Genomic DNA, 25,693 nt, shown 5'->3' on the forward strand with positions numbered 1-25,693 from the left:
TTTGATTTCATGTTTAAAGTAAAAAATGGCTTTTTAATTAATCATTTAATTATTTTTACAAATATTTATTTTAATAAAGTACCATAAAGAATATTTAATATTAATGAACTGCCCTGCACATTCTGACAAAAATTGAGGTGAATTCTATCACTCTATCAGGGAAGAGCAAGTTGTGTTCGTTCATATATAGGGACTTGGATGTAGACTGAGGATATTCCTCCCTTCCTCGCCTTCCTATTCCCCCTCAGAATGATTGACATTATACCACGGCTTTGTCCTCCTGTCCTCCCTTTGACTTTTCCATCACAGCAGATATCTATTCTATTTATTTTATTTTGTTAGTATGTTTGGTTTTGTTCTCTGTCTCCCCCTATTAGACTGTGAGCCCACTGTTGGGTAGGGACTGTCTCTATATGTTGCCAACTTGTACTTCCCAAGCGCTTAGTACAGTGCTCTGCACACAGTAAGCGCTCAATAAATACGATTGATTGATTGATTGATTCTTCCTGATTCACAAGCCTGTAACTTTGGCGTTATCCTTGATTCACCTCTCTCATGCAACCCACATATTCAATCTATCATTCAATCCTGTCAATCTTCACATTGCTAAAATCTGTCCTCTCTCCATCCAAACTGCTATCACATTAATCCAAGTATTTATCCCATCCCACCTTGATTAATGTATCAGCCTCCTTGCTGATCTCCCTGCCTCTTGTCTCTCCCCACTCCAGTCCATACTTGCCTCTGCTGCCCAGATCATTTTCCAACAAGTTTTCCCACTCCTCAAGAACCTCCAGTGTCAACCCCATCCACCTCCACATCAAACAGAAACTCCTTACCATTGACTTCAAAGAACTAAATCGCCTTGCTCTCTCCTACCTCACCTTGCTACTCCTCCTCCTCTAATGCTAAATTACTCACTTTATCTTGCCACCCATCTCTCACTCACATCCTGCTTCTGGCCTGGAAGTCCTCCCTTTTCATATCCAACAGACAATTAGCGTTCCCATCTTCAAAGTTTTATTGAAGGCACATCTACAAGAGGCCTTCCCTGACTAATGCCTCGTTTCCTCTTCTCCCATTCCCTTCTGCATCATCCTGCCTTGCTCCCTTTATTACCATCCACTCCCCAACCCCACAATACTTATGCACATATCCATTATGTATTTATTTATATTAATGTCTGTCTCCCCCTTTAGACTGTAAGCTCATTGTGGGCAGGGAATGTGTCTGTTATATTAATGTTAATTAGCCTAGTGAAAAAAAACAAGGGGCTGGGAGTCAGAGGACCTGGGTTCTAATCCTAATCCTAATCTGCCACTTGGCTGCAATCACTTAACTTCACTAAGTGGTCAAGTCACAACTTCTCTGTGCCTCAGTTCCCTCATCTGCAAAATGGGGATTAAGACTGTGAACCCCACGTGGAACATGGACTGTGTCCAACCTGATTTGCTTGTAGAACTTTGCTTGGCACATAGTAAGCACTTAAATACCATCATTATTACCACCTACCCCAGTGCTTAGTACAGTGAGCACTTCACAAAAACCACAGTTATTATATAAATGAGTGCTAAGGATGATTTAAATAAATTCATAAAGACTAGAGTTGGCTAAAGTGTTGTTAGGGCTCAGAATGCTGGCAAATTAATCAGAGAAAGGTTGATGGAATGGGATCTGAAGGAATTTGGCTATGGGGAGAGATTTAGGCTGTCATCTGTGGGAAGAAAGGGAATTCCAAGCCAGGTGGACAGCTTGAGAAAGGGATGGAAACAGGAGCATCAAGAGCAATGTACAGTCAGAAGACCTGGAGAAAAATAAAATAAATGATGAGTTGGATAATAGCAGGAAAAGAAAACAGACTGTAAGAAGGGCCAGATGGTAGAGTCTTGAAGCTGCTTCCAACAAGTTTTTGTTTGATGCAAAGAGATATGATGAGCCAGTGAAGGTTTTGAAGAGAAGAGAGATATGGGTCAAGCAATGCTCCAGGAAGATTATTTGTGCAGCAGCAGGTAAGCATAGATTGGAGAAGGAAGAGGCTGGAGATTTGGAGATGGCTACTGCTGTATTCTAGCCATACTGAGATGAGAGCTTGTGCCAGGGTAGTAGCATCCTGAAAATGTTATGCAGGAAGAATTGGACGTGAAGTTTAATGATAGTCAAGAGTCCAAGATGACACCAAAGTTGCAGGCTTCTGGGAGGGAAGAAGGGTGGTGGTGTCATCTGAAATAGGAAAGAAGGGGGGATGAGGGGAGTGGATTTAGGGAGATAATGAGTTGGTTTTGACAACCAGACTGCCTAAATCCCTAGACTGTAAGCTTGTGGGCAGGGAATGTATCTACCAACTCTGTTGTAATGTATTCTCCCAAGTGCGTAGTATAGTGCTCTCACACAGTAAGCAGTGCTCAGTAAATATAATTGACATTGAGGTGCTGATAGAATATCCAAGTGGAGTTGTCCTTGAGGGACAACGACATGTAGGACTGCAGGTATGACAAGAGGCTAGACTAGGCAGGTATGATGAGAGGCTAGGTTAGAGAGAGACATTTGGGAGTCATCATTATAGAGGTAGTTGCTAAAGCCATGTGAGTGGGTAGAAACAGAAAAACAGTAGAGGACCTAGCTCAAGGAATGGTCATGGTAAAAAGATGAGAGACAGAAGAGAAGCCAGCAAACGAAGAGTGAGGAGTGGTCATTGCTGAAACTTTAAAATACCATATATTTATTTAAATGAAGAGTATTTTGTTTTCAAGGACAAAATATAATTCTATCACTCAAATGATGAGACTTCTAGGCACTTAATACTGCCCTGTTGAAAATAAGTCAAACTACCTCTGGATATTTTTGATACCACATTTCTACAGATGTAAAAAAAAAAATCACTTATGGAACTTTAACATACAGCCTGATTTAAAAAGTTTTTGTTCAACTATTTTACTATGCATTTTCTACTAGATAATTTACTCCAAATGTCAAAACTGACTTCCATTGCTAGAATCTATTCACATCTTCCTCCATGCCCACAAAATCTACAAACTGATTTTAAAAAGTAGGGTAAGTTATGAAATGTTCATAAACCTTAAGTTTTCTTTTAAAAGCTATTCAGAAATCCACACAACTCAAAGTTAGTTGAAAAACTACAGATGTAATTAAACCATCAAGTAGATGAACCCAATCCTCCGCAACATTGCCAAGATCCGCCCTTTCCTATCCATCCATACCGCTACCCTGCTCATTCAAGCTCTCATCCTATCCCGTCTGGACTACTGCATCAGCCTTCTCTCTGATCTCCCATCCTCGTGTCTCTCTCCACTTCAATCCATACTTCATGCTGCTGCCCGGATTATCTTTGTCCAGAAACGCTCTGGGCATATTACTCCCCTCCTCAAAAATCTCCAGTGGCTACCAATCCATCTGCGCATCAGGCAGAAACTCCTCACCCGGGGCTTCAAGGCTGTCCATCACCTCGCCCCCTCCTACCTCACCTCCCTTCTCTCCTTCTACAGCCCAGCCCGCACCCTCCGCTCCTCTGCCGCTAATCTCCTCACCGTACCTCGTTCTCGCCTGTCCCGCCATTGACCCCCGGCCCACGTCATCCCCCGGGCCTGAAATGCCCTCCCTCTGCCCATCCGCCAAGCTAGCTCTCTTCCTCCCTTCAAGGCCCTACTGAGAGCTCACCTCCTCCAGGAGGCCTTCCCAGACTGAGCCCCTTCCTTCCTCTCCCCCTCGTCCCCCTCTCCATCCCCCCATCTTACATCCTTCCCTTCCCCACAGCACCTGTATATATGTATGTTTGTACATATTTATTACTCTATTCATTTATTTATTTATTTTACTTGTACATATCTATTCCATTTATTTTATTCTGTTAGTATGCTTGGTTTTGTTCTCTATCTCCCCCTTTTAGACTGTGAGCCCACTGTTGGGTAGGGACTGTCTCTATATGTTGCCAATTTGTACTTCCCAAGCGCTTAGTACAGTGCTCTGCACATAGTATGCGCTCAATAAATACGATTGATGATGATGATGATGATTCCTGATACTGCTGGATGATCTGGTGACATATTTTAATAAACACAAAGACATGTTCCACCATGAGGGCTTGGGTTCTTTATGGGGCCTACTGGGAAAAGACCAATCTTTCAGTGCACCACAATTTTGCCAGAGATGGGTAGTTGACTGGAGTGGTCAGGGGGATCCCTCAACTCCTCCTTCAAATGGGCTCTCCATACAAATACAAAATAAAAAAGTGTTCAAAATTTCAGGAGACAGCTGGGGGTGACAGCACTCCACTTACAAAATCTAGCCTGGTCAGTATTTAAGTTTAGTAATGATTGGGGAAAACAAACATTTTTCCAAGGAATGTGTCTCCACATTATACGTAAAAACCACCTAATGATCAATCTCCGAGTTACACTCTATTTAAACATCTCTCTGCTGGGGTTGTCAATTAGAAGTTCCCTTTCCCAGTTTCTAGGACAAATTAAAGAAAAACCCTTAAGAAACAGCCCTTTCTGTCCTTTCTGCTACTTTGTCTCTTTACCTCACCCTCAATTGGAAGGCTTCTCTGGACTGTAAGCTTGTTGTGGGCAGGGAACGTGTCTGTTATGTCCATTGTGTCATACTCTCCTCAGCACGCACTTAGTACAATGCTCTGCACACAGTAAGCACTCAATAAATATGATTGATTGACTGATTCTCTAGGCTGTTTTAGCATATCCCCACACCACAGGCACTCCACCAAAACAGTGTTGACTGACATTCTCCAGCAAATGGCAAGAGGTTTGTCTGTCAGACACCTCCAAAGAACTGCAGAGAAGCCTTTTTATCCATAGATGTGGTTAAAAGTGGTTTTCCTTTACTAGACTGCTAAAGAAATAAGATTAAGAGACTCAGGCACGAGCCCAAGGCAGATTTATTCTTGTTTATTATCATTTTCAGTCAAACTTCATGAACAGTTAAAAAAGAGACAAATAGCATCTCAGAGGTGTACATGAATAGTCGTGAAGCATGCAGAGACAGAACCCAAAGTGTCAGTAAATAGCATGAAGGGCAAATCTTCAGGCTAATAACAAATAGGATATTTTCCAGAACAGTTACCTAACTAGTTATCTATATGACTTTTTCCCCCTCATATGTGCTTTTAAATAGGTTATAGTCTACATTATTAAATCAGGTCTTGATTTAAGTTAAATGTGAAGCTTTTGCTTTTCAATTATGTGAATGTACACCACGAACCTTATTTTGCAATTCTTCTGCAGGCCAAACCACTTCCTAACCTAAGATCAGGGTCCATAGGATTAAATTTTGCTCTTTGCAAACACTTTAAAATTGAAAGTCTAATTCTTCCTGGATCACCATAAAAACAATGCTTGACTAAAATCATTGTGTCTCCAAATCCAATGAAAGATAAAGGGTATAGAATTTCCACACATAATATGCAACGAAATCAAAACCTCAGGGCACACTTATGGTTGCACAAGGCTCTTAGGTACACATTCTTTACCCTGACTCGTCTCAGTAATTTCCCCAGAACCTAAATGCATCATTTCAAGGATGTGTCAGAAGAACCTGGGTTCTAATCCCAGCTCCACCACATCTGCTGTGACTTTGGGTGTCATTTAACCTCTCTGGGCCTCAGTTACCTCATCTTTAAAATGGGGCTTAAGACTGTGAGCCCAATGTGGGACAGGGGTTGTATCCAACCTGATTAACTTGTATCTACCCCAGTGCTCAGAACAGTTGGGCACATAGGAAGTGCTTAACTATTACTATTATCATTATTCGACTGTGAGCCCGCTGTTGGGTAGGGACCATCTCTATATGTTGCCAACTTGTACTTCCCAAGCGCTTAGTACAGTAAGTGCTCAATAAATATGACTGAATTATTATTATCATTATTATTTATGACCAGAAGATGCATGGGGCCTGTGGTTGCCAGCCCAGTCTATCTGGATCTGGGCTTCAGCGTTGCGACCCCCAGTCAGAGGAACCACCACCTAGACAACCAGTGGAGTCAGCCCCAACTTTCCCTAAATGTGTGGGAAGAGAACCCTCCTACCTTCACAACGTTTAGGACATTGAAAAGGCTCTGGATGCTGGGTTATTTTTTCTCTAGAGTAATATAAATTTTTATAAGTTATTTATTCATATTAATGTCTGTCTCTCCTTCTAGGCTGTATGCTTGGTATGGGGAGGGAACATGCCTAATTCAGTTGTATGTACCCTCCCAAGCACTTAGTTAAGTGCTCTGCACATAGTTAATGCTCAACAAATCTGATTAATACTACCCATGCCTTAACTGATAACATGCAAACACGCACGCGCGCACACACACACAGAGCCATTTCTTCCAACACTGATCTAGCCAACATTCCTTTTTGGGAAGAATATTTCCTTATTCCCTAACGGTGTTCTGTCCAAACACCATAGCTCTCTTCCTCCCTTCAAAGCCCTACTGAGAGCTCACCTCCTCCAGGATGCCTTTCCAGACTGAGCCCCCTTTTTCCTCTCCTCCTCCCCATCACCCCCGGCCCTACCTCCTTTCCCTCCCCACAGCACTTGTATTTATTTGTACAGATTTATTACTCTATTTTACTTGTACATATTTACTATCCTATTTATTTTGTTAATGATGTGCATATAGCTTTAATTCTATTTGTTCTGACGATTTTGACACCTGTCTACATGTTTTGTTTTGTTGTCTGCCTCCCCCTTCTAGACCGTGAGCCCCTTGTTGGATAGGGACCGTCTCTATATGTTGCCGACTTGTACTTCCCACGTGCTTAGTACAGTGCTCTGCACACAGTTAGCGCTCAATAAATACAAATGAATGAATGAATATGCAGAGGTGCTTACATAAAAACTGCCCAGTCAGCTGCAATTGATTTCTTGTATGGTAAAGCACATATTCAGCTGGATGGGAATGCTTCAAATGCCTTTTGCCATTTCTACTAGTTCTTGGGCCCAGGAAGCACTGCCTGGTTGTTTCTGTGCAGAATAAATGGACCCCTTGCTGAGCTTCCAAGGTGCTTTGGCTACACCAGACCAGTTGGGATGCAATTCACACAGTGACACCAGGACCACTTTTTAATGATGTGCTCTTAATCAAAGTGGCTACTAGATGCCCACAAACATTTTTAGGTAAACATATTATGAAAAGATAATGTGTTGCAAAATGCCAGTGGCAAATAACCTCTGGTGTTGAAGGGAATATTAGGAACTGCACCTAGATTTCAGGAAGCCGCACTGAGGTTTGAGGTTTTCTTCAAAGGGATTCTAGAACACTATAATAATAATGATGATAATAATAATAATAATAATGGCATTTGTTAAGCACTCTAAGCGCTGAGGTGGATACAAGGTGATCAGGTTGTCCTACTCGGGGCTCACAGTCTTAATCCCCATTTTACAGATGAGGTAACAGGCACAGAGAAGTTAACTGACTTGCCCAAAGTCACACAGCTGACAAGCAGCGGAGCTGGGATTAGAACCCACGACCTCTGACTCCCAAGCCCGTGCTCTTTCCACTGAGCCATGCTGCTTCTAGTACATATGTACAATTCATCAACAAAAACCTACTCTTTAAAATCGTATGTCCGAGATTCATCAGAAGACTCATTAAAATCTTCAAAAGGAGAAACATAAACCAGAATCAAGTGCACATTTCTGACTTCGTTTTGTACACTACAATGCAAGTGTCAGTGGAGCCTGGCAGAAATATTACAAAGTTCCATTGCACTCACATACCTCAGAAATGTTCTTTATTCTAATATTTTAGAAAGGTTATTGCCTTTCCACACACCAGAATCCCCACCTTCTTCTCCACCCAAACTGCCACCACAGTATTCCAGGTACACGTCATATATTGACAAACTGTATCCACTTCCTGTCACTCCTCTGGTCCAAACTTCACTCTATTGCCTGGTTCATTTTTCTAAAACATTGCTTAATGCATTTCTCTCCATGCTTCTAAAACCTCCAATGGTTTTCCAATCTTCTCTACACCAAGCAGAAACATCTTCCCATCAGCTTTAAAGCATTCAATAAGCTCTGTCCCTCCTATTTATCCACTCTCTTTTTCCACTTTGTTGTTCTCAAGTCAACCTGTCACTGCACCTCATTTCCATCTCTCATAGTCCTCTTGCTCACACCTTTCCTCATACCTGGAACTCCCTTCATATCCAAAAATTTCTTTAAGGGACACAGTGTGGCTTAATGGACAGAGCCCGGGCTTGGGAGTCAGAGGACGTGGGTTCTAATCCTGACTCTGCCATTTGTCTGCTGTGTGACCTTAAGCAAGTCGCTTCACTTCTCTGCACCTCAGTTACCTCATCTGTAAAATGGGGATTAAGACCGCAAGCCCCATGTGGTACAACCTGATTGTACCTACCCCAGTATTTAGAACAGTGCTTGGTACACAGAAAGCACTTAACAAATGCCATTATTATTATTATTTGAAGACCTTCTGCAATTACATCTCATCTACCCACCCTACAGCCTCTTCACCTGCCATTTCAGAATCACCTACACACTTCATTCATTCAATCATATTTATTGAGCACTTACTGTGTGCAGAGCACTATGCTAAGCACTTGGGAGAGTACAATACAATTAAAAGACACATTTGGGTACTCAGCCCTAATAGCACTTGAGCACATATTGTTACTCCATTACTCCTCTCTATCTCTAATTTACTTGTCTGCCTCCGCCACTAGTCTGCTACTACTAACTGTACTCCCCCACTCACTTGATGCCATACTCTACACCGACATCAGTGAATACAATAAATTGACACCACTATCCCTTCTAACTCCCATTTAAATGTCTATTTCATATATAACATATAAACTGAATGTTTACCAGAAAAACTAAACGAGGAAGGAAGAGAAGGCACTATTCCATTCTATTGAACCAAAAATGTAGAGGGCAAAACTACAATTCAGCCTACCATTTTCTCCCCAGGCATTGCTATATCTTTACTCTTGGTTTATCTGCACACAGTAAGCACTCAATAAATACGATTGAATGAATCTGGGGAGAAAAATTGATTTTTAAACCATTTTGGCATTAAGAGATCATTACTAATTATTTTATCATTATGTAATGAAGCGATTTTCTTTCTAATGATATGCTCCGGGCAGGAATGATCAAAACACTTTCCTACCAATGGGAAAACAGGTGCTTCACATTAGCAAAGATTACTCTTTGAAATCATCTACATTATGAAAGCTGCCAAAACCATCAGTTCGATCAAATTCACTCAACCCATGGATGGCAACAATCATCATTAAGATCAATTAATCCTATTTATCGAGCACTTAATGTGTGCCAAGCTCTGTACTAATTCCTTGGGAGAGGACAATAGAACAGGGCTGGGAGACACATTCTCTGCCTACAACGATCTTCAAATAACACTATACAGCTACAGCAACATGGCCTAGCGGAAAGAGTGTGAGCCTGAGAGTCAGAGGACCTAGGTTCTAATCCTGACACTGTCACTTGTTTGTGCGTCTGCTGTGCACCCTTGGACAATTCACATAACTTCTCTGTGCCCCAGTTTCCTCATTTGTAAAAGGGGGACGAAATACCTGTTCTCCCTCATACTTAGAATGTGAGCCCAGTTTGGGGCAGGAACTGTGTCCAACCTGAATACCAGGAATCTACCCTAGTGCTTAGTACAGTGCTTGGCATATAGTAAACACTTTATATTATTATTATTAATAATCAATCCAGTAGAGAAGCAGCGTGGCTCAGTGGAAAGAGCACAGGCTTTGGAGTCAGAGGTCATGGGTTCAAATTCCGGCTCTGCCAATTGTCAGCTGTGTGACTTTGGGCAAGTCACTTAACTCCTCTGTGCCTCAGTTACCTCATCTCTAAAATGGGGATTAAGACTGTGAGCCCCATGAGGGACAACCTGATCACCTTGTAATCTCCCCAATGCTTAGAACAGTGCTTTGCACATAGTAAGCACTTAATAGATGCCACTATTATTATTATTACATTCTCTCATGGTAGTTTAGTTTTAAGATCAAATATAATAATATATACTGTTCTGTACTACCTTAGAGGCCTTAACTGTGCATAAGAATTTAAAGGGAGAAAGAAAAAATAGCATTTCACTGCTCTGGCAAACAAGGAAAATGAGTAAGATCACCAAACTGCTTTCCCCTGTGTCTTAGTATAACTATATTCCAAAATCTCCATGTATTAGATCTGAAAGCATTCCCACTGGTGGAAGAAAATGGTATAATCCACCAATCTACCAACCTAAACTTTCAACTCTTCCTAAAACATGCCATGCTGTCAACTCCACCTTAGGTACGTTTAAATTCCTCAGAGTTTCAATGGAACACAATACAAAATACATGCCTGTGTAACTACCATCATACTTTCAATCCTATTTGATACATCCCTTGCAAAGGTATTTGGAAAAGAGGCTAGGGTGGAGTGGGAGTGAAGAGGGTGTTTTCTTTATGAATATACAGGAGTCCATTCTTTTTTTATGATTTTTGTTGAGCGCTTACATTTTACACTTGAAGGGAGCCTCATTGCAAATAGATTCTGTATCCTTCTTCACTAGGAACTTCCAGATAGCTTTCAGCTAATGAGTAAAATAATGAAGATTCTAATGATTTGTGCATTGGAAGAACCACATTCAACATCATAAACAGAACCATAAACAGAGATACTTCATGGCCACGGATAGCAACTATTAGCCCAGGCAGTCATTTAATGTGCACTATTGTTTCCTGGGGTAACACAGTGATTGAATTGAATGGCTTTGGTTGTGTGTATGACTCATCATGAGTAGAAAATAATATCCAGTGGTGTCTTACAATTATGAAGTAAACAATAGTTTCTAAAAAAGATCATTTTAACACTGAAGCAGCAGCAGGTTGAGTCTAGATTGTAAGCTTGTTGTGGGCAGGTTACGTTTCTGCCAACTTGGTTGCATTGTGCTTTCCTAAGCACTTAGTAAAGTGCTCTGCATATAGTAAGCACTCAGTAAATGCTACTGAGGATGATCTATTAGAGATTAAACTTGCTCACTCCAAGTGGAGAAGAGGCTAGATAAGGAAATCTAAATAATTGACCTGCTACATTTAAATCAGGCTTCCCAGAGGGCCTGCACCAGATGTGTTTTAAATTGAAGTTAAAAATTATCATTAACAGTTCAGAGAAAATAACTCTAGTTTCATGAAATATCAAAATGATACAAGAGAACAATACTGTCCCTAGGAAGGCACAGTTGGCATCTGAGTTGGGAGATACAGAGTGATATTACAGTTTGGAGTGAAACAAGTCATCTGCCGTCCAGAACGATGAATCCTAAAAAAAGACCACTCAAGTAAAAAGATTTTTTTTTTTTTTTGGGCAGCGAATGTCCATATTCTGAATAATGGCTTAGAGCCATCAATTTCACAATCACTGGTCTCAGACGTTCAAAACTTGTCTAGTGGCTATGAAAAGACAGCGATAACCAGTAGCGTTAAAATAGCAGACACAACAACCCAGAAAAGGCAGATAAGCTGAGAAGCAGTGTGCCCTAGTGGATACAGCACAGGCCTAGGAGTCAGAAGGACCTGGGTTCTAATCCCAGCTCCATTACTTCTGTGCTGTGTGACCTTGGGCAAGTCACTTAACTTCTCTGTTCCTCAGTTACCTCATCTTTAAAATGGGCATTAAGAGAGTGAGCCCCTTTTTGGACAGGGACTGTGTTCAACCTGATAAACTTATATCTACCCCAGCACTAAGTTCAGTGGCTGACACATAGTAAGTGCTTAACATACCATAAAAAAATGTATGTATAATATGTGAGGGACTGTCAAATGCATATTGATGGAGAATGACTGAAAAACCAATACAAATGAAATTTCACCATTAGTAGTATCTCCATATCCACAAAATAATAACTCCTGGTAGTGATAATTCTCTAGCAATATTAATGCTTAAACAATTTAGAAAAGAAAGGGTCGATGATTATGACTAGGTAGGAGTACCAGAGCCAAAAAGCCAATCTAGTGCTTGAAATCAGGTACCTACTAGATGCTAAATGCTACCTTTCTTGCATGGAAAGTCTATCCTTTCCTATTCCTTTATCAAGGTCCCCTGGTAGTAGATGTCCCTCCCCAACCACTGCCTTATCCTAAATTCCTTTCCTAGATCCACCTTTTGATTCAGTTGTGGGTTTCTTTCAAAAGCACATTTTTAGCAGCAAACGGGTGAACATTTCACCAGCCGCTGCCTCAAATGAATTTCAGTTCTACCAGCAGGCCCCCAAAACTCCATTCGGGTACCAGAACAGTTTGCTCCAAGTAGCTCTGATCAACACAACAGGGCCTCTGATCAAAAGATAAAAATACAGGGAGGGGGCAGGTAGGCAAGAAAAAGTGAGTTTTTCTCTTTGCCCATTGTCAGAAGGAGGGCAGTTACAGCACCAAAGGAATTTCAACGTTTGGATAAACCAAGTGAGAAGGAGAATAAAGGACTTTGCTCAGGCTGAAATGAGCAAAAGTCAGGAGGGTGGGCTGGTATGAAAACTTGAAGAGTGTCAGAAAAGAAACTACATTGAGTGAAAAGAAATAATTTCAAAGGAAAGAGAGATATTGCTCTTTAATGAGGGGAGCCTCAAATAAATAGGCCACAAGTAAAAACTGTCATTATGGTTTTATTAAGGCAGAGACCTTAAATGAGAAACATTTTGGGAAGATTAACCATTCAATCAAGGTCTCTAATAGCTCAGCCTGCCCTGGGGGGCTGAGAGATAAGGAGGGGAAAGAAAGAAAGGCTGCCTGAAAACCTGAAATAAATGAAGCCTTTGATTAGTATTCTAAAATAGGGGAAGGTCAGGAGAATAGGGTGTGGGAGATGATGGGTGGATAGGACGGGGAGTTTCTTATATCTATATTATCAATCAATCAATCATATTTATTGAGCGCTTACTATGTGCAGAGCACTGTACTAAGCGCTTGGGAAGTACAAATTGGCATCACATAGAGACAGTCCCTACCCAACAGTGGGCTCACAGTCTAAAAGGGGGAGACAGAGAACAGAACCAAACATACCAACAAAATAGAAATGTACAAGTAAAATAAATAAATAAATAAATAGAGTAATAAATATGTACAACCATATATACATATATACAGGTGCTGTGGGGAAGGGAAGGAGGTAAGACGGGGGGATGGAGAGGGGGACGAGGGGGAGAGGAAAGAAGGGGCTCAGTCTGGGAAGGCCTCCTGGAGGAGGTGAGCTCTCAGCAGGGCCTTGAAGGGAGGAAGAGAGCTAGCTTGGCGGATGGGCAGAGGGAGGGCATTCCAGGCCCGGGGGATGACTTGGGCCGGGGGTCGATGGCGGGACAGGCGAGAGCGAGGTACAGTGAGGAGATCAGTGGTGGAGGAGCGGAGGGTGCGGGCTGGGCAGTAGAAGGAGAGAAGGGAGGTGAGGTAGGAGGGGGCGAGGTGATGGACAGCCTTGAAGCCCAGGGTGAGGATATTACCTTATTAAAAAAGAGATGGGCTGGAGAGAATTTGGAAACCTGCTCTATTTAGACTCTTGGGAGATTTTGGGGTCTGGCCAAAGGGTTGGATCAGACTGGAGTGACTTTTTTCTCAGTGTCAGAAAGGGTATGTTTGGTTAGTTGGGAGATGAGCCCCTTGGGGTAAGGGAGGAGTGAGAAAAAGCATGTGTGTTCAATTAAGTTATGAAAAAAGAGGAAGTATACTCTATTTTAATATCTGTACCGCCCTACACAAACATTTAAATACATTGAGTATTCACATATCTCTGCAGATAATTGCCAATATGGAATTATTATAATGGTAGTTTTCCTATGAGTGGAAGAAATTTTCCTCTTGATACGAATGTATGTGAACCAAGGGTAAACGCTAGACATTTTTTCCTATAACATCATTCTTGGCCAATCAATACAGGTTAATTTTCACTTAAGGCTTACTGCGAATAATCACTGTTTTGGAGCTTTGGAACTAATTCCATTGCTTCTAATGCCGGCACCTGGATCCTTTCTAGACTTTAACACATCACCCCATAGGTACATATGCGGTGAGTCAGAATTTGGAGGGATAGTTTTCACTCAGGTAATGGAAGATGTGATTTGGAAAACTACTAGTTTACATTCTCATCAGTCAACAGAATCTTAATCACTCCATATATCTGCACATGGGTCATTTAGGTCAAAAAGCACATTGGTTTGAATTACCTCTGAATTTTCTGGTGAGCTTCAGAAGCCCCTTTGACTGCTTGAAATAGCCAGATAATTCAGGTGAGAGTATTGAAGGGACCAAAATCGCCTATTTTCGGCATTTGACAGCTACTGTGCTTGCTGCATGCAGCCCTGCTACAGATCTACAATAAAAGCCCTGCTCTGAGAATCAGAAGACCTGGGTTCTAGTTCAGGTTTTGCTTCCTAGGGTTATTCATTCATTCATTCAATCATATTTATTGAGCACTTACTATGGGCAGAGCACTGTACTAAGCGCTGCCAGTGGTGAAGGTTTCTCAAGGAAGAACTACCTAGAGCATGCTGCAAGTTGGGCAAGCCTAACTGGAATTCTGAAGGAGAACCAGATAAAAATGAGTGGCAAGACAACAGCTGCTACCCTGTCACGTCATGGGGCCACGGCCAGCATTAGCAATATGCTACACTCATTCATTCAATCATATTTATTGAGCTCTTACCGTGTGCAGAGCACTGTACTAAGCACTTGTGAAGTACAAATCGGCAACATATAGAGACTGTCCCTACCCAACAATGGGCTACACTCAGGCTTTAAATGGGCCAGGCTTATAAAACAACCACCAAAAAAATTCCAGAAAACTAATTTTAATTAATAATAATTGTAATTATGGGATTTGTTAAGTGCTATGTGCCAGGAACTGTACTAAGTGCTAGTGTGGTACAAGGAAATCAGGTTGGACATAACCCCTGTCCCACATGGGGCTCACAGTCTTAATCCCCATTTTACAGATGAAGGAACTGGGGCACAGGGAAGTGAAGCCACTTGCCCAAGGCCACACAGCAGACAAGTGGCATAGCTGAGATTAGGATCCATAACCTTTGGACTCCCAGGCCTGTGCTCTATCCACATAAACCCTTCAACAAAGTGTAGCATCGCCATCCGCCTACTCCCTCTGCAACCCAAGGGGAATACGACTGGAAGGACGAGAGAGGGGGAGTGCCACTATAAACATCACAACCACTACAGTCAATTCCTGCTGTCTCGGGACCGAAGTTGGCCTGTCGTTTCCAATCACAGCCTGCATCTCATAATGTAGATACAATCACACTGTACAGGCCTCATTTCAGGAATCCCCTAAAATGGGATGACGGCAATGCCCTCTGCCTGGTTTAGAAATAGGGAGATCATACCTATAACATCCTTTCAGGTAATAAACCATACAGACAAACCAAGTTCAATTTCAGTTGGCTAAACCATTAATTCTACCCATCTCATTTACTCATTTACCAAGGAGTGGGAGTAGGGGGGAATGTCCCTTTCCGTCCTTCATTTCCCAAACTTACAAAGTGATAAACCATCCATCTTGGATTCACGTAGCTGTATATAAGAACATGAACATTTTATAACTACATTATATGTACTATTGTGATACATGATGATGATGGTATTTGTTAAGTGCTTACTATGAGTCAAGCACTGTTCTAAGCACTGGGGTGGATACAAACGAATCAGGCTGGACACACTCCCTGTTCCACATTGGGCTCACAGTCTTAATTCCCATTTTACAGATAGGGTAACAGACACAGAGAAATTAAGTGACTTGCCCAAGATCACACAGCAGACAAGTGGCAGAGGCAGGATTAGAATCCGGGTCCTTCTGACTCCCAAGCCTGTGCTCTATCCACTAGGCAATGCTGTTTCTCTTATACATCTTAAATGTACATGTAATAGGAGTTATGTGCAATAGGTCCAAATCCCACAGCATCTGGACTATGGGATGGGAAGGTTGAAGGTAGTATGTTCAAAATAAAGAGTTGGAACACTTCTTCACAGAGCATTTGGAATCTGTGTCTACAACTTGGGAGACTGAAAATATCAGTAAGTCAAAGAAGGGTTTGGATAAATTCAGTGAACAGAGAATCTGTGGAGAATGTTCAGGATTTACTAGTAACATGCTGCTAAAACAAAAATTCCACTACCTTGTGCACCTACATTTTCTTCCCCCTTTAATCAGTTTCTTTAAATGGTGAGGTTTAAACTAGTGGTAACACATAGCAGTGTGCATGTTTATCCACCATAGGAGGCACGTTTTAGTCACTGAGCCAGCTGCATGGTGTGACTAAACCATCCCAGCTGGACTCGCATTCACTGGCACTAACTTGAACTACATTTGATTGCATTTCCAGGTTCAGTAGTTCAGTCGCTAAACTGATGGTTGTCAGAATGTGTTCTCTGTCATTTTATTAATTACACACCTGGAAAGTTTTGCTCATACAGTTCAAGGGTTCCCATTTGCCAATGAGGTTCATACTGCTACTAAAAGGACAGTTAGTGATTACCAGAGGAAATGCAGAAATATAAAAAAAGAACTAGAAAGGTTGTCTAGAAGATAGTTACTGGAGTGTTCCTCAAGGCTTCCTGTTGCCACTATGAGCGACAGAACATTGAAAGGGATGGGTCACTTAACTGACCCAGTTATGACACTGCTTATGTCAAGATAGCAATCTTTGCAAGGACAAACATATGAGTACTAAACACTCTCCCCACCTGCAAAGGCTTGTTTAAAGCACATCTCCTCCAAGAGGTTGACTGGACTAAGCCCTCATTTCCTCTTCTCCCACTCCCTTGTGTCATCATTTATTCAGTAGTGTTTATTGAGCGCTACTCTGTGCAGAACACTCTACAAAGGGCTCATCCTTTCATTTGGACTTGCACCCTTTATTCACCCCTCTCTCAGCCCCACAGCACTTAAGTACATATATGTACTTTATCATATTAATACGGAATCATCCCTTTTACTGCAAGGTCTTTTTGTGCAGGGAATATTTCTACCAACTCTGCTATATTGTACTTTCTAAAGCACTTAGTACAGTGCTCACACACAAGTGCTCAATAAATACAACTGAATGACTGACTGAACTAGGGGTCACAGTGGGTAATAATCTGACTGTGGTGAAGCAATGTAAAGTGATTTTTTTTTTTAATCACAATACTGGGAAAAAACACATATAAGTGGGATGGAAGGTAATCCACCCATTGTATCAGGCATGTCCTATATTTACTAGAACATCATTCTCAGTAAACTAAGTCAAATAACTCTGATTTGATTAAAGGGTGGAAAAATTTAAATCTCTGAGGAAAGGTTAGGGATTAGCCTGGATACGTTTTTTGTTTTGTTTTCTTTTGATATTAAATATCCCATCCTAAAAAACACTTCCTAAAAACAAAACTGCATTAAAGACTTTTACAAAGACAAATGCTCCCCTCATTTTTCCTGCCTTCTTTTCTAATTCACCATTGCCCTCTTCACTTCTTAACCATCTTTGGCTCTGCTCTACACAATTCTCCATTCCTGTTCTTCAAAAAATAGTATTACCCAGAGCAAGCTTTACCTGTAGCTCTGGTTCTTAGTTTGAAAAACAATCAATGTTATTTATGGAACACTTTCCATGTGCAACACTGCACAAAGTGCTTGGCTGAGTACAATAGAATAAATAGCCATAATCCCTGCCCTCAAGAAGCTTAAAACACCATGAACTCTTTCCTTATATATTAAGGCACCCAGCTTTGAGTCCCAAAGTCCCTTGGCCAAAGCCTGCCCAAGTCTTCTGACACCACATTCTGATGTTTTTGCTTTTGTCTCCGTATAGTTTCTTCTCTGGCAAGATTTGTCTCCATTTCCCAGGAAAAGGCTGAGAGAAGACTTAGTAGTACTTGGCTATTACATAGAGAAGGATTTCCAGTTTCTCATATTCACTGAGAAAGAACAGGCCAAAGGGAAAGGACTTGCAGCATAAGAAATGTCTCCATTTCCCAGGAAAAGGCTGAGACAAGACTTAGTAGTACTTGGCTATTACATAGAGAAGGATTTCCAGTTTCTCATATTCACTGAGAAAGAACAGACCAAATGGAAAGGACTGGCAGCATAAGAGATTTACAATAAGTATCACAGTTGATGTGACAATTTGTTGGAGTGGAATAAAATATCAAAGGAGGTTGAGAAATCTCTATGTGTGATACTCACCCCAACCCCTCCTCTCATAGCCCTTATGTCCACATCTAAAAACTCCGTTTCCCCCACCTGTAATTTATTTTAGCATCTGTCTCCCATGCTAGATGGTAAGATTATGTCTACTAATTCTATTGCACTCTCCCACTCGCTTAGTTCAGTGCTCTGCACAGGATAAGGGCTCAATAAATATCATTGATAGAATGGTGGAGGAGAGAGTGAGGCAGACAGGACTTTAAAAAAAGTATAATAGAATCTCCTCTCTCCAGTCCATATTTTCCCCTGCTGCCCAGAACATCTTTCTAAAATGTCATTCTACACAACTTTTCCCTTGTCTCAGAAACCTACAGTTGCTACTCATTCCCCTTCTCAGAGAAGATGCTAAGCAGTCACTTTGAGCTACTCAACCAACTCTCTCCTAGCCATCCAATCTCTTCTCCTACAACACCCCACCTCGCACTTCTCATTCCTCTCAAACTTATGTATTCATGTGCCTCATTCTCATCTCTCATTGCTCTAACCTCTCCTTCATAATATGCCCCAGCCTGGAACACCCTCCCACTTCAAATCTGACAGACCACAGGTTCCCCATCTTCAAAACTCCTTCTCAAATCATACCTTCCCAGGAAGCCTTCCCCACAGGTTATATCCTCCCTGTTACTCCTTCAGCACTTCCACACCAACTAGGCACTTGGGTAATAATAGTAATAATAATGATGGTATTTGTTAAGCGCTTACTATGTGCCAAGAACTGTTCTAAGTGCTGGGGTAGGTACAAGGAAATCAGGTTGTCCCATGTGGGGCTCACAGTCATTCACAACCATCCTTAGCATGTTGATACATAAGATTCATAGCCTGCTATTTAAGCACTAACTCATACATATTCACCTTTTTTATCCTATATATGTTTTTTCAGTGTCATTTTCCTCCATTACATCATACGCTACTTAAGGCCAGGGGTCTTGTCTCCTAACTATACTGTACTCTCACAAGCTCTGCACACAGTAAGCGCTCAATGATTGAATGAATGAATGAAGCACTTACAGTGCTCTGCACCCAATTTGTGCTCACTAAATGGTACTGATTGTGATTTAAGCTATCAGTAGGAGGATTGATTAAATGACCTTCAATTTCCTTTAAATACCATAGTTTTAGTAAGACACAGAATTTCAGGGAGGGGAGGGGCAACAATTTCAGAGTTTCTTTCTTGGAAAGGAACCAAAATGAACCTTTTCAAGTAGCATTTTTAAAGTCTCTTCTTCAAACAAAGCTTTTTCTGAACAAAAGGCGCACTAGTGAGATGGACCTGTGCTTGAAAAGATTTTCAAAGTGTCACAAGGAATTGCAGTCAGTGGGTGTTTCTTGGCCCAAGCTCCCCTGGCTCTGAATGCATGAATGGTTCTTAATCCAGCTCTTAATTTTAAAGACTAGGCATAAAGGAAGCACCAATAAAATACTACTATCAAAGATGTTTACTATATGCAGTCACCTCTGTTATTTATCTAGGCTTAAAGCAAATTTCTCAGCTCTACTACTGGCAAAAAAGTGAAATTGATCATTATAAATGATTATATATTAGAAAATAAATTCTCTTACATTAGAATATGCCCATATGAATACATGAAAACAGACTATATTTTACAGAGAACTTCTGGAATGTTATGAAGATTTTTAAGATGTGTAAAGTTCTCAGAATTTGAAAAGTAGATCTTGGAACACATTTTAAACAGTTTGTAGTTGTAATATTTCTGCAAGAAATTAGATTGAAATTTTGCCTAATTCCATTGATATGATTCGCTAATCAACTTAGATTTGTGAGCAGCACACATACATAGTTTAGGATCACAAGATTCTGAGCATCAAAAATCATTTGGTTAAGAGGGAAATAGATTTCCTAAAATGATTTTTTTTTCTTGTGTACTTCCTTGGGAAAATTTCCACAAAGAAAAAAATAAGTTGTTGGTTACTATAAAAGTACAAAAACCCCACAAGTTTTATATCTGGTCTTCATGAGAAGTGTTGCATTAGTAGTAGTCACAGTATTTGAGCACCTGTTTGATGCAACAATGCACCAAGTGCTTGGGAACGTAAAACAGAATTAAGAGACCTGTTTCCTACCCAAGAGGAGCTTAGACTCTAATGGAGGGATGAGACACAAAAATATTTGCAAATTTATTTCCATTTCTATAATGGACTCTCATGTTTACAAGTGTCACTACACCAAGAGAAGCAGAATGGAAGCTGCAGTCCATGTAGGTTTCAAAACAAAAACATTGATGACTTTTTTTTGGGGGGGTGGGGGGAAAGAGGTCACATGTCTCCATGCTGGTGAATTAGAATGTAAACAATTGCTCACCTCTTCCCTCCACGATTTGCCTTTGTTACCATAGTCATGGACAGTTAGTTCTTTTCTACATCCCTTCCTATCTCAGCTGGGCCAGAAGGAAGTGAAGTGATTCATTACCCAATAGTGACCTATTTAGGTGATGAAATGAGTGACGTGGGTGGGCTGTGGATCCTGCTATGCTCATGGGTTCAAATTCCGGCTCCACCGCTTGTCAGCCCTGTGACTTTGGGCAAGTCACTTCACTTCTCTGCGCCTCAGTTACCTCATCTGTAAAATGGGGATGAAGACTGTGAGCCCCCCCTCCCATGGGACAAGCTGATCACCTTGTATCCTCCCCAGCGCTTAGAACAGTGCTTTGCACATAGTAAGTGCTTAACAAATGCTATTATTATTATGTTAAATCTAGACAAAAGATGGGGAAGCTAGGAATTGAGAGGAACTCTCAAAAAATAAATAATAATAATAATGGTATGTGTTGGTATATTGGCCAGGCACTGTTTAGGCACTGGGGTAGACACAAGGTAATTGGGTTGGACATAGTCCCTGTCCCACATGGGGCTCATAATCTTAATCCCCATTGTACAGATGAGGTCACTGAGGCACAGAGAAGTTAAGTGACTGGCCCAAGGTCACACAGTAGACAAGTGGTGGAGTCAGAATTAGAACCCAGGTCCTTCTGACTCCCAGGCCAGCACTGTCCACTGATTAGTGAATGAAACACTCTGGTGGACAAGAGGCTTTTTGGTTTGTTCTAAAATCTGAGTACCTAAATCCCTCCACCCCAATAAATCCCTCCACCCCAATTTGTCCTAAATTGACACCTGCTTAAGAACACTGAAAAAAAGTAAAGTCTCAACTTTAATTCAGTCTCCTCAGGCACATTTCTTTTTATCATACTGGCCTGGTAACAGAAGCTTCTTAGGATTTCACAAGCACTAGATAACTTTCCCTTTCAACTTGATGTTGAGATTGTTCTCACCAAGACTAAGTTAGATATTATCCTTGTGGAATCTAAAAGGTTGGTGACCGCAGGCCCTTAAAGACAGTTTACTTCTAGATTTATTAATCCCGAAAGTGAAAGACTAAAAAAAGTCATGGCCATCTAAAGGCTTTCAAGGAAATAAAGATTTTACAACCCAAACAACAAAGATAGCACATTCTCTTTAAATCAAGAGTTAAGAATAGATGAATCTAATTCATTCAATTGTATTTATTGAGTGCTTACCGTGTGCAAGGCACCGTACTAAGCGCTTGGAAAGTTCAATTCGGCAACAAAGAGACAATCCCTACCCAACAACGGGCTCACAGTCCATAATGGGGGAAATCTAATTTCATTTGAATTCATTTCAATTGTATTTATTGAGCATTTACTGTGTGCAAAGTACTGTACTAATGGATTAGGAGAGTACACTACAAAACAATAAAAAGACACAATAAACATAATAACAATAAACATTTCCTGCCCACAACTGGCTTAGGGTCCAACAGACAGTAGGCATGGTGTCTTTCAACAGGAATCTTTTTTTCAAAGAAATAAAAAGAAAGGCTCCTTGTGGGTAGAGAATGTCTGCCAGCTCCGTTATAAGTACTCTCCCAAGAGCTTAGTCCAGTGCTCTAAGTACCTTCAAGCACTCAATAAACGCCACTGATTGATTCAAGTATATCATCTGAAATAAGTACTCCTTTTTCAAAGTGACTACCTTCTATGCCTTCTCGAGTGTCAGAAAGTTAAACAAAGGTCAGTCAAAACGAATGTCCATTTCTAAAGTGTAAGTTACCAATGAAACAGTCGAGCCAAGAAGACTCGGTTTTGCCAATCAGGGTGCCCTCAAAATTCTGCTAATCCGGACTCTGGGGGTTTGCGGAGAAAGTATCCACCCCAGCGCATAGTACACTGCCTGGCACATAGTAAGCACTTAACAAATACCATTATTATTATTAAAGCAGAATACAACGATGCGGACAATTCCAGACAATTGGTGGAGAAAGTATCCACCCCTGCGCTTAAGAAGGCTGCCTGGCACATAGTAAGCACTTAACAAATACCATTATTATTATTAAAGCAGAATACAACGATGCGGGCCAATTCCACTCCTCCAGACAATTAGTGGAGAAAGTATCCACCCCTGTGCTTAGAAGGCTGCCTGGCACACAGTAAGCACTTAACAAATACCATTATTATTATTAAAGCAGAATACAACGATGCGGGCAAACTCCACTCCTCCAGACAATTCGTGGAGAAAGTCTCCACCCCAGCGCTTGGCACAGTGCCTGGCACATAGTAAGCACTTAAATACTATTATTCTATTATTATTATTATTAAATCAGAATACAACGATGCGGGCAAACTCCTCCCCTCCAGACAAACCAGGTTTCTGTGACTCGGAGAGACCCGAACTGGGCCAGGGGTGCAGCCGGGGCAGGAAGGGAAGGAAGGAGAGCAGGACAGAGAAAGGATGTTGGGAGGTTGAGATTAGGGAATTTTGTTTATTTTGAAGATTACGGGCTTCAAGGAGATAACAGTTCTCTTAGGAAAGGAAAGGCGTTTCTCCTGCTAGGCCCAAAGGGGAGGGGGCTGGGGCCTCCGCCTTTGGGGCCCCTGGAAGATGGGGGGAGAGATGGGCCGCCCGTGGACCCCTTTAATAACAATACTAATGGCATTTGTTAAGCGCTTATTATGTGCCAAGCACTGTTCTAGACTCTTTATTTCACCCTCCTCGTTTATTGCACCCCCCCAAAGGGTTGGTCCCCCCAATTCACCCCCCACGACCACCAACCTCCCCCAACCCCAGAAGGGAGAAAGTTGGGGGGCGAGGGGGCCCAACTTCCACTCTTGCGGATTTGGGGGATCTGGGGGGGGGGGGGTGGATTGATGATGTGTATAGAAATCTATAATTCCATTTATTTATACTGATGTTATTGATACCCATCTACTAGTTTTGTTTTGGTGGCTGCTTCCCCCCTTCTAGACTATGAGCCCGTTGTTGGGTAGGGACCACCTCTATATGTCACCGATTTGTACTTCCCAAGCGCTTAGGGCAGTGCTCTGCACACAGTAAGCGCTCAATAAATACGATGGAATGAATGAAGTGTACTTTCCAAGAGCTTAGTACAGTGCTCTGCATATAGTACGCGCTCAATAAATACTACTGAATGAACGAATGAATTAACTGTACTTTCCAAGAGCTTAGTACAGTGCTCTGCACATAGTACGCGCTCAATACGACAATGAATGAATGGCACTTTCCAAGCGCTTAATACAGTGCTCTGCAGTCAGCGCTCAGTACGATTGAATGAATGAATTGTACTCTCCAAGCGCTTAGTACAGTGCTCTGCACACAGTAATAATAATAATAATAATAACGGCATTTATTAAGCACTATGTGCAAAGCACTGTTCTAAGCGCTGGGGAGGATACAAGGTGATCAGCTTGTCCCATGGCGGTGGGGGGGGGGGGGGGGGGGGGGGGCTCACAGTCTTCATCCCCATTTTACAGATGAGGTAACTGAGGCACAGGGATGTGAAGTGACTTGCCCAAAGTCACACAGCAGACAATTGGCGGTCTCGGGATTTGAACCCATGACCTTTGACTCCAAAGCCCGGGCTCTTTCCACTGAGCCACGCTGCTTCTCTAAGTAAGCGCTCAATGCGATGTAATGAATGAATAGTACTTTCCAAGCGCTTAGCACAGTGCTCTGCACACAGTAAGCGCTCAATACGATGGAATGAGTGAATAGTACTTTCCAAGCGCTTAGTACAGTGCTCTGCACACAGTAAGCGCTCAATACGATGGAATGAGTGAGTAGTACTTTCCAAGCGCTTAGTACAGTGCTCTGCACACAGTAAGCACTTAATACGATGGAATGAATGAATAGTACTTTCCAAGCGCTTAGTACAGTGCTCTGCACACAGTAAGCGCTCAATACGATTGAATGAATGAATTACATTTTCGAAGCGCTTAGTACAGTGCTGTGCACACAGTAAGCGCTCACAACGATTGAATGAATGAATTATACTTTCCAAGCGCTTAGTATAGTGCTGTGCACACAGTAAGCGCTCAATAAATGATTGAATGGACCTCCCACCCAGCCTGGGAGTAAGGGGGTGTCCGGGGGTCGGACTCCGGCAGAGCCAGCACTCACCCCCACGGACAAATGACCCCCGCGATAATAATAATAACAATAATAATAATAATAACATTTGTTAGGCGTTTACTATGTGCCAAACACTGCTCTAAGCGCTGGGATAGATACAAGGTAATCAGGTTGTCCCATGTGGGGGCTCCCAGTCTTCATCCCCACTTTACAGATGAGGGAACCGAGGCCCAGAGAAGTGAAGTGACTTACCCAAGGTCACACAGCAGACTAGAGGGAAAGACAAAGCAAAGGTGGGGGGTCTTACCAGGGGGAGGCGGCTCCGGCTGGGTTCCTTCACTTGTCACTAAATCCTTCACCCTCCGGGGGCTGTGACTGGCCCCAGCTGGAACAAGGAGGACTCTAAATCCACAGGCAGGTCCTGCTCCAAACTTTCTCCCTTCCCTCCTCCTCCTCCTCCTCCAGGTTACTACTGGGAAAACGCCTCCCTCCTTTTTCCCTCTTCCTCCAGCAGTCCCAGCCCATCCCAGGCCCTCCCCAGGGAAGGGAGATACGGGCTCAGCCCACGGCTGCAACTAATTGTGCATTTCCCTCCCCTCCTCTCCTTTCCCCGCCCCGTGGGTGGGAAAAAAAGGTGGGAGTTGGAGCCCAGAAAGGGACAGAGGGGAGAAGGGGAGGGAAAAGGCAGAGCGAGGAAGGGGAGAGGGGACAGAGGAGGGGCAACAAGGGGAAAATGTGGACAGAGAAAAGGGAGAGAAGAGATTAAGCTCTTGGACGCTGCCAAAGAGAGCAGTCAAATTACCAGTCCCTGGAAAAAAAAAAAGGAAAAACAAAACAGAGCTACTGTTTTCTCACATACAGCACTACTCTTTCATTTTTCTGGGAACTTCGATTTCTGCTTTCATTAGACTTCTAAATACCCTCTAGATATGTATGTGTGTGTGTGTGTGGTCGTATATATGAGTCCAGCAGCATAGGGAAGTTTTTAGATCGTGAGGAAGCTGAGTCTGCAGTGTAGGAGAGCAGAAAAATGACTGTTTATACT

General features: G+C 42.0%; 1 protein-coding gene across 1 annotated transcript in view; it reads right to left on the bottom strand.

Moving 5' to 3' along the window:
• The window catches only part of PLEKHG1 (pleckstrin homology and RhoGEF domain containing G1), a 261,546-nt gene extending 236,494 nt beyond the window's left edge, over positions 1 to 25,052 (bottom strand). Inside the window, exon 1 of the mRNA XM_038766904.1 lies at positions 24,956 to 25,052. The gene's annotated coding sequence lies outside the window, so the exon portion shown is untranslated. The remainder of the gene's footprint in view (positions 1 to 24,955) is intronic.
• Between the last annotated feature and the right edge of the window lie 641 nt (positions 25,053 to 25,693).

This window comes from Tachyglossus aculeatus, chromosome 2 (assembly GCF_015852505.1).
Source record: "Tachyglossus aculeatus isolate mTacAcu1 chromosome 2, mTacAcu1.pri, whole genome shotgun sequence".
NCBI classification, from domain to species: Eukaryota; Metazoa; Chordata; class Mammalia; order Monotremata; family Tachyglossidae; genus Tachyglossus; species Tachyglossus aculeatus.